Source organism: Aphelocoma coerulescens, chromosome 9 (genome assembly GCF_041296385.1).
Source record: "Aphelocoma coerulescens isolate FSJ_1873_10779 chromosome 9, UR_Acoe_1.0, whole genome shotgun sequence".
NCBI lineage: Eukaryota > Metazoa > Chordata > Aves > Passeriformes > Corvidae > Aphelocoma > Aphelocoma coerulescens.
Window position 1 is genome coordinate 173,601 of NC_091023.1, and position 13,174 is coordinate 186,774.

The following is a 13,174-nucleotide window of genomic DNA, read 5'->3' on the forward strand; positions in this document are numbered from 1 at the left end:
TGTAGGCACAGAGCGTGTTTTGAAGACCACACGTGTCCCTGGAGAGAGCTGAGGGCCAGACAGACTGATCCTGAGGCTGGTTGGCGCTCCCTGCTCTGTGTTGCAGCTTTGCCTCCTGCGCCGAGAGATGTCTTGCTGCAGACCCTGTCCCCCACGGCCCTGCGGCCCCTGTGGCCCAACCCCCCTTGCAAGCAGCTGCAGTGAGCCCTGTGTCGCCCGCTGCGCTGACTCCACGGTGTTCATCGAGCCTTCGCCGGTGGTGGTGACCATGCCGGGCCCCATCCTCACCTCTTTCCCTCAGAGCACAGCCGTGGGATCCTCTCTGTCAGCTGCTGTGGGCAGCTCCCTCAGCAGTGCGGGGGTTCCCATCTCTTCTGGGGGCTCCCTTGGGCTGGGGGGGTCAGGCCTGTGTCTGCCTTTCCCCCGCTGCGGTCAGATCTGCTGAAGCTGGCGGGTCATCCGCTCTGTCCTTGGCAAACGGGCCAATCTCTTTCCCTGCCTGGCCCCCGCACACGTGTCCCTTGGTCTGTGTTCTGTGCCGCTGCTTTTGCTCCTTCTCATTAAAGCCTTTGTGCAGCAAGGCTGGAGAGCTGTGGTCGTTTGTTCTCCTCCTCCCTCAGCTACCACCTGCTCTGCCAGGAAGATCCTTCCCTCTCCCATGGCAACAAATATAACCCAATGATGGGGCACTGCCCAGTGTTGGTAGAGCTCCTTGGCACTGACTGCAGAGCAATAGAACAAAATTGGCAGGGAGAAGAAGAAAAGAAAAGCCGCAGAGGAAAGGAGCAAGAAAGGAGCAGGACAAAGGACAAAGGTGGGCATACAAGTAATGCCACACAGAGTACCCTGGTGTTACTGTGGGAATGGTCCAACGTGGAAACAGCTGCCCAAAGAGTTTAGCCCAGTCTCCTGTTATTGGATGCGTCCAACATACAAGCAGAGAGTCCCAGAGCTGCCTCCTGTGCCCACTTTGAGTGGGTGATCTCCACCTCAGCTGCTGTGTGATTCATCCGAGAACATTCCACAAGTGAACCAGGAGCAGAGTAGAGCTGTGAGGGTGTCAGCATGCTGAGGGAAGAAAAAGGCCAAGGTCCCACTGAGATTTGAACTCAGATCACTGGATTCAGAGTCCAGAGTGCTCACCATTACACCATGGGACCTCCTGCATAGGTGGCCTCTGGCTCCTGTGCCCAGCCTTGCTCAGCCTTATGCCCCTGGCTGAGCAAGGCTGTCTCTCCATCGCCTTGGACATCCATCACCAAGTGCAGCCTTCCTGCAGGGCCTCCAGGCACTCTCTAATCATGCCACCCTTCAGGGCAGCAGCACAGCTCCTTCTGCTGGCCCGGCCTGGCCTCTCTTACAAGTGCCAGGCTGGAAACCTCACACAATCTTGTCTTTCCCAAATTGCAACAAGCTCTTTCTGACTCAGGGCAGGCCTTGGCAAGTCACCTTCACCCAGCAGAAGCCCCCTTGCCTTCTCTTCTCCCGCCCAAACCAGCCCTGCTCCTTAAGGACTAGTAAGAGGGAAACATTGCCCCGTCTCTACAAAAGGTAAAGAAAGACCCTCTGAGGAACCCAGGAAAGGGGCTGGAGAGGCAAGGAGAAAGGACAGATGAGACACCAAGGGCTGAGCAACGACTGAGCTCCAGTTCCTGTGGGGTAGAGGTTCACTCACGGCCCATGGTGGAGAGCAATGAGGGCAGAGCCCTCTCTGGGAACTCTTCCTTCTTGGAAGGAACTTCACTGCAAGGCATCCCAGGAGGACACAAGTCCAAATGCCTGCTCAAAGCAGTGCTGGAGACAAAGCAAGGAGCTTGGCGGCTCAGTGCCTGAGCCCTGTTGCAACCCCAGCGTGATGCCCAGGCGTGGAGAACCACCAAGATCTCTGCACAACTGGCTCCAGTGGCTCATTGCTCTCTGGGAGTCTCTGCAGGATCCAGAGCAGCTCCCGCAGTCTGCTTTTGCCAAGGACGCCCTGGCTCAAAGCCAGTCTGTGCCTGCTGGGCTGGGAGGTGGCCGGAGTGCCGAGCGGGAGGCCCGGCTGAGGGGAGCAGGAGCAGGAGCTCAGCTGCTCTGTGGGAGCAGAAGTTGCAGAGGAAAGAAACCATGTTGTTCAGGAGCAGTAGAGGCCGGGCAGTGTGGAGCCAGGCTGAAGAAAAGCTGGTCTGCCTTGGCCAGGAATGACCGAGCCCTGCTCACCTGCTTGGAGGGCAGCTCTGCCAAGCACTACCCCGCAAGGCTCCTGCAGCGCTGCTGCTTCCCGCTCCTGCCGCCCGCAGCCTGCGCTGCCTCCTGCTCCTCCAGTGCCCACGGGCACTGCCTCCCGCACTGCCACCTCACACCCTGGCCTGGCTCCAGCTCCTGCACCTCTCACACTGGCTGCCCCCTCCTTCCACACCTCCCTCCCCCTTCACACACCCCAGCTCCAGCTCCTGGCATGTGCCTGCGCTCCTCTGGCTCTCACACGTGGGCTCGGCAAACTCACGCTGCTGGGTGCTCCTAATGGAGCCCCTCCAGTTGTAGAACACAAGTCCAGTTTCGCCGGGGAATCCGCCATGGTCCCCAGGCCTTTCAGGAAACCTCTTCAGTGCCATGGCTGCTCTGCAGGATGGAGCGCCATCCAGAATATTCACGTGCTCCAGCAATGGTGCTGAGGGTGCCACGAGCTTCACAGATGTTTCAGAGTTGTGGTGGCAGCAGGAACCAGCTGTGTCCTGGGCAGGCCAACCGCTAAAGGTTTTCCAAGCGAGACGGCGCCCACAGCACCCTGTGTCTCCTCCACTCCCAACACCCAGCCACCTCTAGCCAACACAGTGTCCCTTGGGAATACCTGCTTGGCCCTGATCCTGGATCACCCTACAAATGGTCACGGCAGCAAACAGACGAGGATGGAGAAAGCTCCCAGGTCTTTGAGCTGAGCACATGTGGAGCAGCCTGAGCCTCCTCTGCCCCTGCATGGGCCTGGAGATGCCCTCCTGTGCCTGGGAAGCTGGGGATTGAGCTGCCTGCAGGGGAGGGAGGAAGACCTGTGTGCCCATAATACGCAGGGCCTCATGGGGGAAGCTGTGCCTGCTGCTGCACAGCCACCCTGGACCACGCCAGGTGGCAGAGCCAGAGGGTGCCCAGAGAGCTTGAGCCCAGCAGGGTAAAAGTTGTTTGGAAAGCAGCATTGGTGAAAGAATGCTCTAGCAGAGGATGTTTTCAATTCATCAACCTCTGAGTTATGGTCTCAGCACTCTCCCACTGCACCACTCTGCTCCTGCCAGGCTTAACTGTCCTCGCCCCCAGTCCGGCCTGATGCTGCCTGGCACTGCCGGCCCTTCCTCCCTCCCTTCCTCTCTGTCCGTCCCTGGACACACTTTTGTCATTCCTAGGTGTAGGAACCCAGAGTGCCGAGAATATTTCTCTGCCTGTTTTTAAGGGTTCTTACCCCTGAACAACACTGTTTTAGCCTCCAACCTTGGAAAAAATTACCAACGATCAGACAGGAACTAGAAAATACAGTGGTGTGAATTAGGTGATAGACTACTATGTAAGATTTTCAAAGGGTGAAAAATTTAGAGGTTTTAGCCTTATCTTTGTAGTAAATAGATAATACTAAAAAATATCAAAATGGAGGATTGTTGTAGTTCTCTAAATCTCTTTCTTCTACTACTCCATATTCTGCAGTAAAAGTAGTTTGGAATGACTGGATAGAAAATTCCGCAGTTCCTGCCCATGTTACTGAATAATTGGTAGGAAAGTGAAAATAATATACGTTTTTAGTAACTATTGGTTAAATTATCTTTAAAAGGCCGTGTAAATCTTGATAATTAGACTTCACTCCTGCTTTCAGGGCTCTATGCTGTACCTGGGTCACACTAGTGGCTCTGTTCCTCTGATAAGACCTAATAAACAACTAAATGGCAGCATTGAAACTCAAGGAAAAGTCTTGGTTTATCTTTGAAACTCCTTGCAAGGACTTTTAGAAAATTCTCTCCCATCAGGAGGGATTTGATTTATGGCACAGTTCAGTGTCACTAGACAGGTTAAGCTTTCTGAATGAACTCTTTACAGGATTTTAGACCCTTGCCAGTGATAACTGGTTCTGCCCAAACCCTCTGAAGTGTATAATTTTTTACATATTTAATATGGCAATCAAGAAAGAACATCTATCCAGTGACTGGATTCTTCTGGTGGTGGTGGTGTGACGGCATGCTGGCAAGTTGTCAAAAGTGTTTGTGCGGAATGATGCTCCTGTTTACAAAATGCAGTCACAGCCTGCTGTAAACTGTCAATCCCAATGGCTGATGATATGGCTTCCATTTATGCTTTTGAAAATTGGACCAAATATTTAGCAATGATGTTAAGAACATAGAGCATTGCAATATGATACCAATTATGTAACCCTAAATATTGCAAGAAATAGTATAAAAAATACTTGTCTTACAGACCTGTTTTTTTTTCCCTGCTTTTGTCCAGTTTATTCTAGAAATGGAAAATTTCTTTTGGTAGATGTCTGCTTGTCTGCTGCTCATCTGAAGCACTTCCCATGATGGCATAGAAACTCAGTTTAAAACACGGGCGAAAAACTAAGTGACATGAATTCAAGACTGAAATATTCAACATTGAATCAACTCCAGCAAAGTCAAGCTTTGTATCCTGGAAAAACAAGTCAAACAAGCGGAACAAAAGAAAACTCTTGTACCAGTGCATCACAGCTGGGAAACGTCACAGAGAAAACACTAGTGTTCTCCTATAGTGAAAGGTTTGACTTGCACCCACCTCCCTGACTGTGCCCCAGGCAGGTCTGATGCTGCTTCTGCTCTGTCCTGAGCTCTGGCTTTCTCATTTGTGTGAATTCTCTCATTTGTGTAAATTCTCTCATTCCTGTGCATGCAAATATCTGGTGGCCTGGCTTTGCTGGGTGCCAGGCTCTCACCCAGTGCTCTCTCACTCCAGCTCTTCAGGAGGTCAGGACAGGGGGAAAAAAATGAGATGAAAAACCTCATGGGTCAACATAAAGACAGGGAGATCATTGACCATCACAGGTAAACCTAAACCCCACTGATTGGGGGAAAAATTAACTTCCTTCTTTGCCAATCAAAATTAATTGGATGGTGAAAAATAAAGACACAACTAAAACACCTTCCCCCAACCCTTCTTATTCTTCCCAGGCTCAACCTCACTCCTTCATATATACTTTACTCTTTCCATATCTTCTACCTCCTCCCAGCCCCAGGCTGTTCACAGGGTAAGAGGAATGGGGGGTTGCAGTCAATTCATAACAGTTTGCCTCTGCAGCTCCTTCCTCTTTACACTTTCCCCCTCCTGCTCCAGTGTGGGTCCCCTATGGGGGCTCAAATATCATAATCTCAGACTTTACCTGTGCTGCAGTTTAAAGCTGTAACTTTTTTATTACTTAGTGACCTACAGTAGTGGGAAAGCATTGCAAGAGATAAAAGTCACCCCAGCAGGAACAGGTTCAGACTCTCTACCCTGAGGCCAAGACTTACTTGAACAGCATTAATAGTTTATCAGGGTTTAAATGGGATCAGCATAGCAAGTGTTCCAAGGAATCCATCCCCTGCTTTTCTCCAGGTGATTTTCTTGTTTAAATCTTCAGTAGTAACTCAGAGCCAGCCTAAGAAGCTGATGCTGTGTGGAGCCTGTAGGAAGGGGACAACAGACTTCCTATACAACAAAGGGCTTTCAAGAAAGTAAGACATTGACCTATTGCAACAAGTCCAAAGGAGGACACTAAGTTGATCCCTGGGCTGGAGCTCCTCTGCTCTGGAGACAAGCTGGGAGAGCTGGGGCTGTTCAAGCTGGAGTAGAGAAGACCCAGGGGAGTCCTTAGAGTCCCTTACAGTGCCTAAAGGAGCTATAGGAGAGCTTAAGAGGGACTTCAGATGATGGTCTGGAGTGACAGAACAAGGGGAGATTGTCTTTAGCTGAAGAAGATTAAGTTTATATTAGATATAAGGAAGAAATTCTTTACTATAAGGGTGGTGACGTTCTCACACAGGTTGCCCAGAGAAGCTGTGGCTGCCCCATCCCTGGAAGTGTTCATGGCCAGGTTGGATGGGGCTTGGAGCAACCTGGGATAGTGGAAGGTGTCCCTGCCCATGGCAGGGGGTGGCATGGGATGACCTTTAAGGTCCCTTCCCACCCAAACCAGTCTGTGATTCTATGATTCAATGGGATTAGAAGTGACCAGCAACAAAGTTTTGTTGTCAGCATTGCTACCCTTTACCTATTGCTGTCTGTTTCTTTCTGAGCTGGTATAATCCCTCCACTTTGGAGGTATTCCTGTGTTCTGATTAAAATCAGAACTTAAAATGGCTACTTAAGAACTAGCCATTTATATTTCAATTAATTGTTGACTATTAGTCATCATTACAGAGGAATTCCAAAAGAATGATTTACCTCATCCATGAGATAAATGTGAAGAAAATATCTATTTCTCTTCAGTGGTTGCAATTAATCCTCACTAGGTAAAAGGTAGATTTATGCATTCCATACTTTCAAAGCCAGACATGATGTGGTTGTTTTAATATTTAATTACACAGTTTGCATTGATTACCTCTGTCTGAATGCCTCTTTCTTAGAGAAGGGCCTAAGATATTTTTTTAATGAATAACAAAATCACCAAGAAAGTATGGAGTTGTAAAGGGAAAGATAAATAAATAAATCAGCAAAATGTGAGCAAATGAGGTGACTATTTGCTTGTTTCTTTCTCCCTAAATGATTGTAGAAAAACTAATTTTATCCTAGCCTTTTTTTTCAGATGAATATGGGGATGTTTTGTTCATAGTGAATCAGGAGCTGTGGAGTCCCTCAAGACAGAGAGACCTTACAAATAGATCTGGATAGACCAGAGAGCTGGACAGCCACCAACTGGATGACATTCAACAACAATTCAGGGTTCTCCACCTGGAGCAAGGTAATCCTCGGGGATTAGAGTCTGGAGAGCAGTCCTGTGGAAAGAGATCCGGGGGTTGGGTTAATGGAATCTTGAGCATGATCCAGCAGTGCCTTGGCAGCCAGGAGGCATCTAAAGCTGTCAGAGAGCAGCCAAAAGGGGGACATGTAGATGGTGAAGGGTCTGGAGAAGCCACACAGGGGTGGCTAAGAGCACTTGTCTTGTTCAGCCTGGAAGAGACTGAGAGCAGAGCTTGTGGCACTCTGCACCTTCCTCAAAGCGTGCAGTGGACAGGGAGGTGCTGATATCTGTGACCAGTGACAAGAGCCAAGGAAATGGCTGGAGTTGTGCCAGGGGAGGGTTAGGTCGGATATCAGGAAAAGGTTCTCCCCCCAGAGGGTGGTCAGGCACTGAACAGGCTCCCCAGGTCATGGCACCAAGGCTGCCAGAGCTCCAGTAACAGCTAGACAATGCTCTAGTCATTTTAGGTCATTCTGCAAGGAGCAGGAGTTGGACTTGATAATCCTTATGGCTATCTTCTGACTTAAGATATTCTGTGATTCATTTTCAAAATGAACCTACCTCTGCTTCTTGAAAGGCCTTTTTTATTATTATTTGAAAATTGCTTTCCTTAAAGGGAAAAAATACACAGAAAATATTCTAATGATGCTAGATAAATAAATAAAAATAAAATGAAAACACTAATGCCAAGTTCAAAATAAAGTTTTTATTTTACCAGATATCCTTCCTCCACTGCTTTGCTTTTATTGTATTGGTTGTTTAAATCTGCTTTAGCTGGATCAGAACTTCCCACTACTCCTTGATGGAGTTTTTTAATTCACTGGGCAAAATAAAACCCTGGTCATGTATAGGAGAAGTGTCTATGAAGGATGTCTGGACTTCAGGTGGCTCTCTTGAAAGCTGTTCATTGCATAGGCGAAGTTACAGCAGCTCAGGGAGTGGGTATCCAGAGCCAGCCCTACAGCTGCCAGCTCCAGCTGTAGGCATACCTGAAGCCACTTGCTGTTCAAGTTACAAAGCATTATATACTTTTCTTTGCTGAGTATCTTAATACATAACAACCAATAAGCAGCATACACAATACCTTTACATTTGCCTATAGCCTATCATAACTACTACCATCACCATATTATAGTCATTATTATCCAATCACAAGAGTAAGTAAGTTACAATTTAAGCTTACAGTGGGACATTCTCAGACGTCTCTTCTTCTTGCTACATCGACATTTCTTGTTTGCCTGCCATATCTCTCTTTTTGGTAAAGACATGTTTTCTATTTACTTACGCTCTTCTTGAGACTTATTTACTTGGTGAAAAACATGTCTTTGTTTGTAGTCACATACCTTTGTCCTCCTCCCAAAAATCTCCTTCCAACTCATCTCCAACCTTTGCCTTCTCAGTTATTCAGTGCTCAGTGTTTCAGCAAAACATCTTTTACTCTATATCAAAACTGGCTTTCATTTCTATCTCATCCTCAGTTTCTACATTCAGACATCTTTCTGCCAAGCCTACATATCTGTGAAACTTTCTTACCAAACTTTCATCCTCCCCAACAGTCACGTTCACAAAGGCAATTAAAAGTGTATTCTGCTGGAAACCTCATAATACCTATTTATGAGCAATCACAAATGGCTCTCTAAAAGCAATAAATAAACATACATAAATCATGATCGTGGACATTGGTGTCAGTAAGGGTAGTTGGGTGCACAAATGGAACAAAGAATAGGAGCAGACTTCTTGGGCTGAGTTAAGGTATTATTCATGGACCCTCAGTAACAGAAATGCCTGTACAATCATCATTCACAGAGAAGGAGCAACATGTGGAGGCGATGCATCCTAGGCCCTCCTTGCTGTGGTATGCTCATGTTATTTTTCAGTCTACAAGTGATTCCATTTAACCCTTTTGCATTATCTAGGAATGATAAGTAAAAACTGTGTAAATTGCTACATTGAGTATGTGTGGGGCTGGGGATAAAATGGTAACTTTTATCACTCTGTGGGAAATGAACATTATAAAATTACATTCCTATCAGGCTAATGGGCAAGAGACTGAGGGCAGAGATTGTCTACACTGAGATCACTATTCAACCAGCATTCTCTCTGGAGCACCCTCGCCTTTCTCAGACATACTACATGACCACACACAGAGTTGTCCCAGGGACTTCTAACCAGTGACTTGTATAGTGTGATGCCCAAAACTAGGCAAGAAAATAAAACTCTGTAGTCGACTTGGCTACAGAGCAGGCATTTGTTTATTCAGTGCTGGGAGTGAGGGGGATCTCTGCCAAAAACTCACTCAAATCTTCTTTAGCCTTTGGTTACATTTATAAGTCCTTCTGCGCAACATCACAATTACAATATATCACTAGCATACTCATATTTACATAAAACTGTGTCATACTTTTACAACAGTTTGTTGCTTCTGTGCATGCGTCAGTTCCCTTCTGTGGTGGTCATCAGTCCTCTGGCAGTCTTTTGATGAAGGCTTCTGTAGTCTTCCTCATGTTTGAACTTTTTACCTCTGTCTTCAATGTATGCCCTGTGCTTCTTGTTTTTCAGTCTAAATTGTTTTAACTAATTTTGCAGTTTCCAAGTTCCATTAAAACTTGCTATCTTGCTTTTGATGGCGCATGCTATCTTGCTTGCTTTGCTATCTTGCTTGCTTTACCTGCACATATTGTTACAATATTACTTGTGGTTAACCTTTTGCTACATACCACTTAGGTTTCAAGTGGAAACTTTACTTTCCTGACCCTACAGGAAATTCTCTGCCTGGTATACGGCTGTGGTACACTTGCCTGTTTTCCGAAAGTTTTATCTTTTGATTTCACAAATTCACAATTTATTTTTTTTCATTTTGGTAATCTCCTTCTGCTGATCAAATGGTAATGCAAAATCAAACTGAAAAAAATGAATTCAAGAACTAAATTTCTAGCAATATATTATTGAACATTTATTAGTAGAACAAAGGCATATCACAGCGTGGGAGCACTTATCAATACTGCTAGGGGCGTGGCTCCATTAATTTTACGGTGAACTTAAGTACTTCTTTAAACATATTCATTAATCCCAGAAAGTAATTTACACTTCACTCAACTTTCCCCCCTCCGTCTCTGCCCCCTTGCGTCAGCACACGCCAGCACACTGCCACCTCGGTCCTCTGGGTAGCTCCAGAACTGAAGGCAGGCACCCCCCTCCGGTGCCTCCTCAGTCTCCAACCTAATTTGTAGTTGATGGGTTCTTTGGGAGGTGTGAGTTTTGATGAGATAACAGACTTCCTGGGATGCATGCGGTTTATCTTCTTTGTTTCTTTAAGATGTCTTGGTTTCTGCTGACTTTTGGTGGGGGAAGACATGCAGACAATCAATGTGATTGATAAAGCAAGCTTCGTTTATTAGCAATACAGAGGCACTTATATAGTGTGAGAGTACATGCTTATCAGTTCTTTAATTAGTTTAAACTTACAAAAGTGCATTCTTACTTCTACATAATTGGGTTAGATAAAAGACTACATTTGGCAAGCTTCTATTATTTATGTTTTGACTTGAGAGATCAAAGATCTTCCTCCCTTCTCATGGTCGGTATATTTTATCAGCACAGGACTGTACCTCCTTAAAATTCCCTTTTGGTTCTCAGGCCTGTTTCTCACGCAGGCATTTTCTCATGGAGTCATTTTCTTGTGCAGGCTTTTGCTTGCAGGCTTTCGCTTGTACAGTTCTTTTATTGATCTGGTTTTATCAATGATCCATGTCCCTGATCCTCTAACCATTCTCCAACAGGTTTCTACCTCTGTAGTTTCTCAACTCAAAAGACATTTATTACCATGTATTTATTACTACATTTCTTAACATATTACAACTATTTTGAAGTTACAATTTACCTTAATCTCATTTCTACTTAACTACATTTTACCTTAACACTATTTCTACATAGTATAGTATTATCATTATATAATATTATTTTTACATAGTATATTATTATCACTTATAGATGTTAAAATCCTATATTCAAAAGACAATATTCATCATTCACTCATTTATCACAATACCATGGTGACTGAATTTCTTCTATTGGAAATTTCCAGCATTCCCAACTTCCAGATTTCACCATTTCTGGTGCCTTTATTTAATTATCTAATGACAGTGACTAGGAGTTCAGTTATTACACTGGTAAGGAAAGTTCACCCTCAGCTTCAGTCCTCCACATATGTTTGGGTTATGTAGCTTTTGTCTGTTACTCCACAGTGACTGTCTCAAAGATGCTAAAGAACTTCCTGGAAAAGGAAAAAAATGTTTTTCTCAATGGCATTTGTCTCGGTTTAGAGACAAATTTAAGAGAAAATGCTCTGGAATGAGTGTTTCCTCTAAAGAGAAGGGCTTCAGTAATCCCTTTTGCCAATGAGAAAAATGAATGCCAGTGGGTGAAAGTGAAAAAAACCCTGTTTATTGACAAACCAAAGTGCCTGCACGGCACGGGAAAAAGAACTGAATAAATGCTAAATATTGAACTTTCAGAACCTTACCCACACACACCCACACACCCACAGCAGGACCAAAAAACTCAAAATGCCAGGGGAAGAAAACAAATACGACTGACCGTGTGGCAAAAAGGGGGCAAAATGGCGGCCAGCCCCTGTGCCTCAGGGAAGGAAAAAAAAAGAATTCATGCAGCAGCTCGGGGAAAAGAGATGGGAACCTGTTGAACTTCTGGCATTGGTCTCCTCCTCACAACAGATGAAGATGGTAGATTTTGGTGTCCTTTCTCTTGTTGGTTGAGCTTTTCCCGAGGTCTTGGGCGGACTGGAGCGGCTCCTGCAGGCTCCCGTCGGTCCCGGTCAATCGTCTCAGTGATCTCGGCCCAAAACCAAGCCGCTACAGTTCAAGAAACAAAAACCAAAAAGCACCAAAGGATTGCTGCTGCAGTCCAGGGAAAGGTGAAAAGAAAGAAACTCCTTGCTTAAGTTACCGAGAAAGAATGAGCTAGCTAAGCAACAAAGCAACCAAGCATGCCTGGGAGAGAGTCTTTGAACAAAGCCCACTCAGGCGCTCCGAGGCTTCCGCCCCTCCCCCAGACCCACCTTAAAGTTTGAGCAGCCATTTCTGGGCATAAAGCAGACAATCAGGAATAGCATAGCATCATAAAATTACCCCAAGACAACACTGTATCATTATTATGTTTTTCCTGTCAGCTTATGCAAAGTTTTTACGCTTTCAGCAACGGGTTATGACCAATATGCATGTGACCATATGACCGCTGTGCTGACTGTATGCAACCCTTTCCTTTGCAAAGACTGTACCCAGCTTGGATCTGGGGTGTGGGTGGTGGGATTTATCCTTGCATAAAAACTATTCTACTTTTCAGTTTGAAAGGAATGAGATAGATTTGTCTTTACAAACAAAGTGTGGGTCTGCTGATAGGTAAAGGCTAGATACTGAAAGATGAAAGAAACAATGGGAGGAATTCCACTGATTGATGAAAGGAGTGAGAGGGGTTTGTCTTTACAAAAAAAACGTGGGTCTGCTGATAGGTAAAGATAGATACTGATAGATGAAAGAAACAATGGGAAGAACCATAAATTCCATAGGAAAAGAAAAAGGAGGGTATACATTAGAAGGGGTCTGTATTAGGCAATTTGGGAAGTCTGTACCTCTCAAGTACCTCAGCCAATGGGGAAAGAGAGAGGGAAATGTAGCCAGGAAATTGGGATAAAAAGGGGGCTGCGTCCTCTAACAATTTGAGAGACCCCAGGGGAAAGCCCCATGGCCTCTCCCTTTATTTGAATAAAGTAACAGGAGATTCTTCTGTCTCCTCCTTGGACATAAACCTCTGGTGTTTGTAGATTAATTCACCTGACAAGTTTAAGCCTCTGTGAGCCCAATGGAGTCCGTCATTTCAGCAGTGAACTTCCATTCTTACTGGATTTGTGCTGCACTAAGGCTTTAATCAACTTTGATAGGCTTTGATAGACCAGTTTCAATCCAACAGATCATCTTAACACCCAATTTCAACTTTCTTATTTATACTCTGAAAAACAAGACTGTGAAAGAGACATTGAAAATTAAAAAGGAACATTTGGTTTTCAAATAATTTTCTGCATAAACCATAGAATCATAGAATTGTTTAGGTCGGAAATTACCTCTGAGATATTTGAGTTCGCCTGTTCCCCCAGCACTTCCAAGGCCACTAATCCATGTCCCCAAGTGCCACATCCACATGGCTTTTAAATCCCTCCAGGAATTTTGACTCCAC

The 13,174-nt window shown here is 45.5% G+C and overlaps 1 non-coding gene across 1 annotated transcript; it reads right to left on the minus strand.

Annotated features, from left to right (window-relative positions):
- Positions 1-1,088: 1,088 nt before the first annotated feature.
- On the minus strand, positions 1,089-1,160 carry TRNAQ-CUG (transfer RNA glutamine (anticodon CUG)). The gene has a single exon. It is a non-coding gene; the product is annotated as a tRNA-Gln (tRNA).
- Between the last annotated feature and the right edge of the window lie 12,014 nt (positions 1,161-13,174).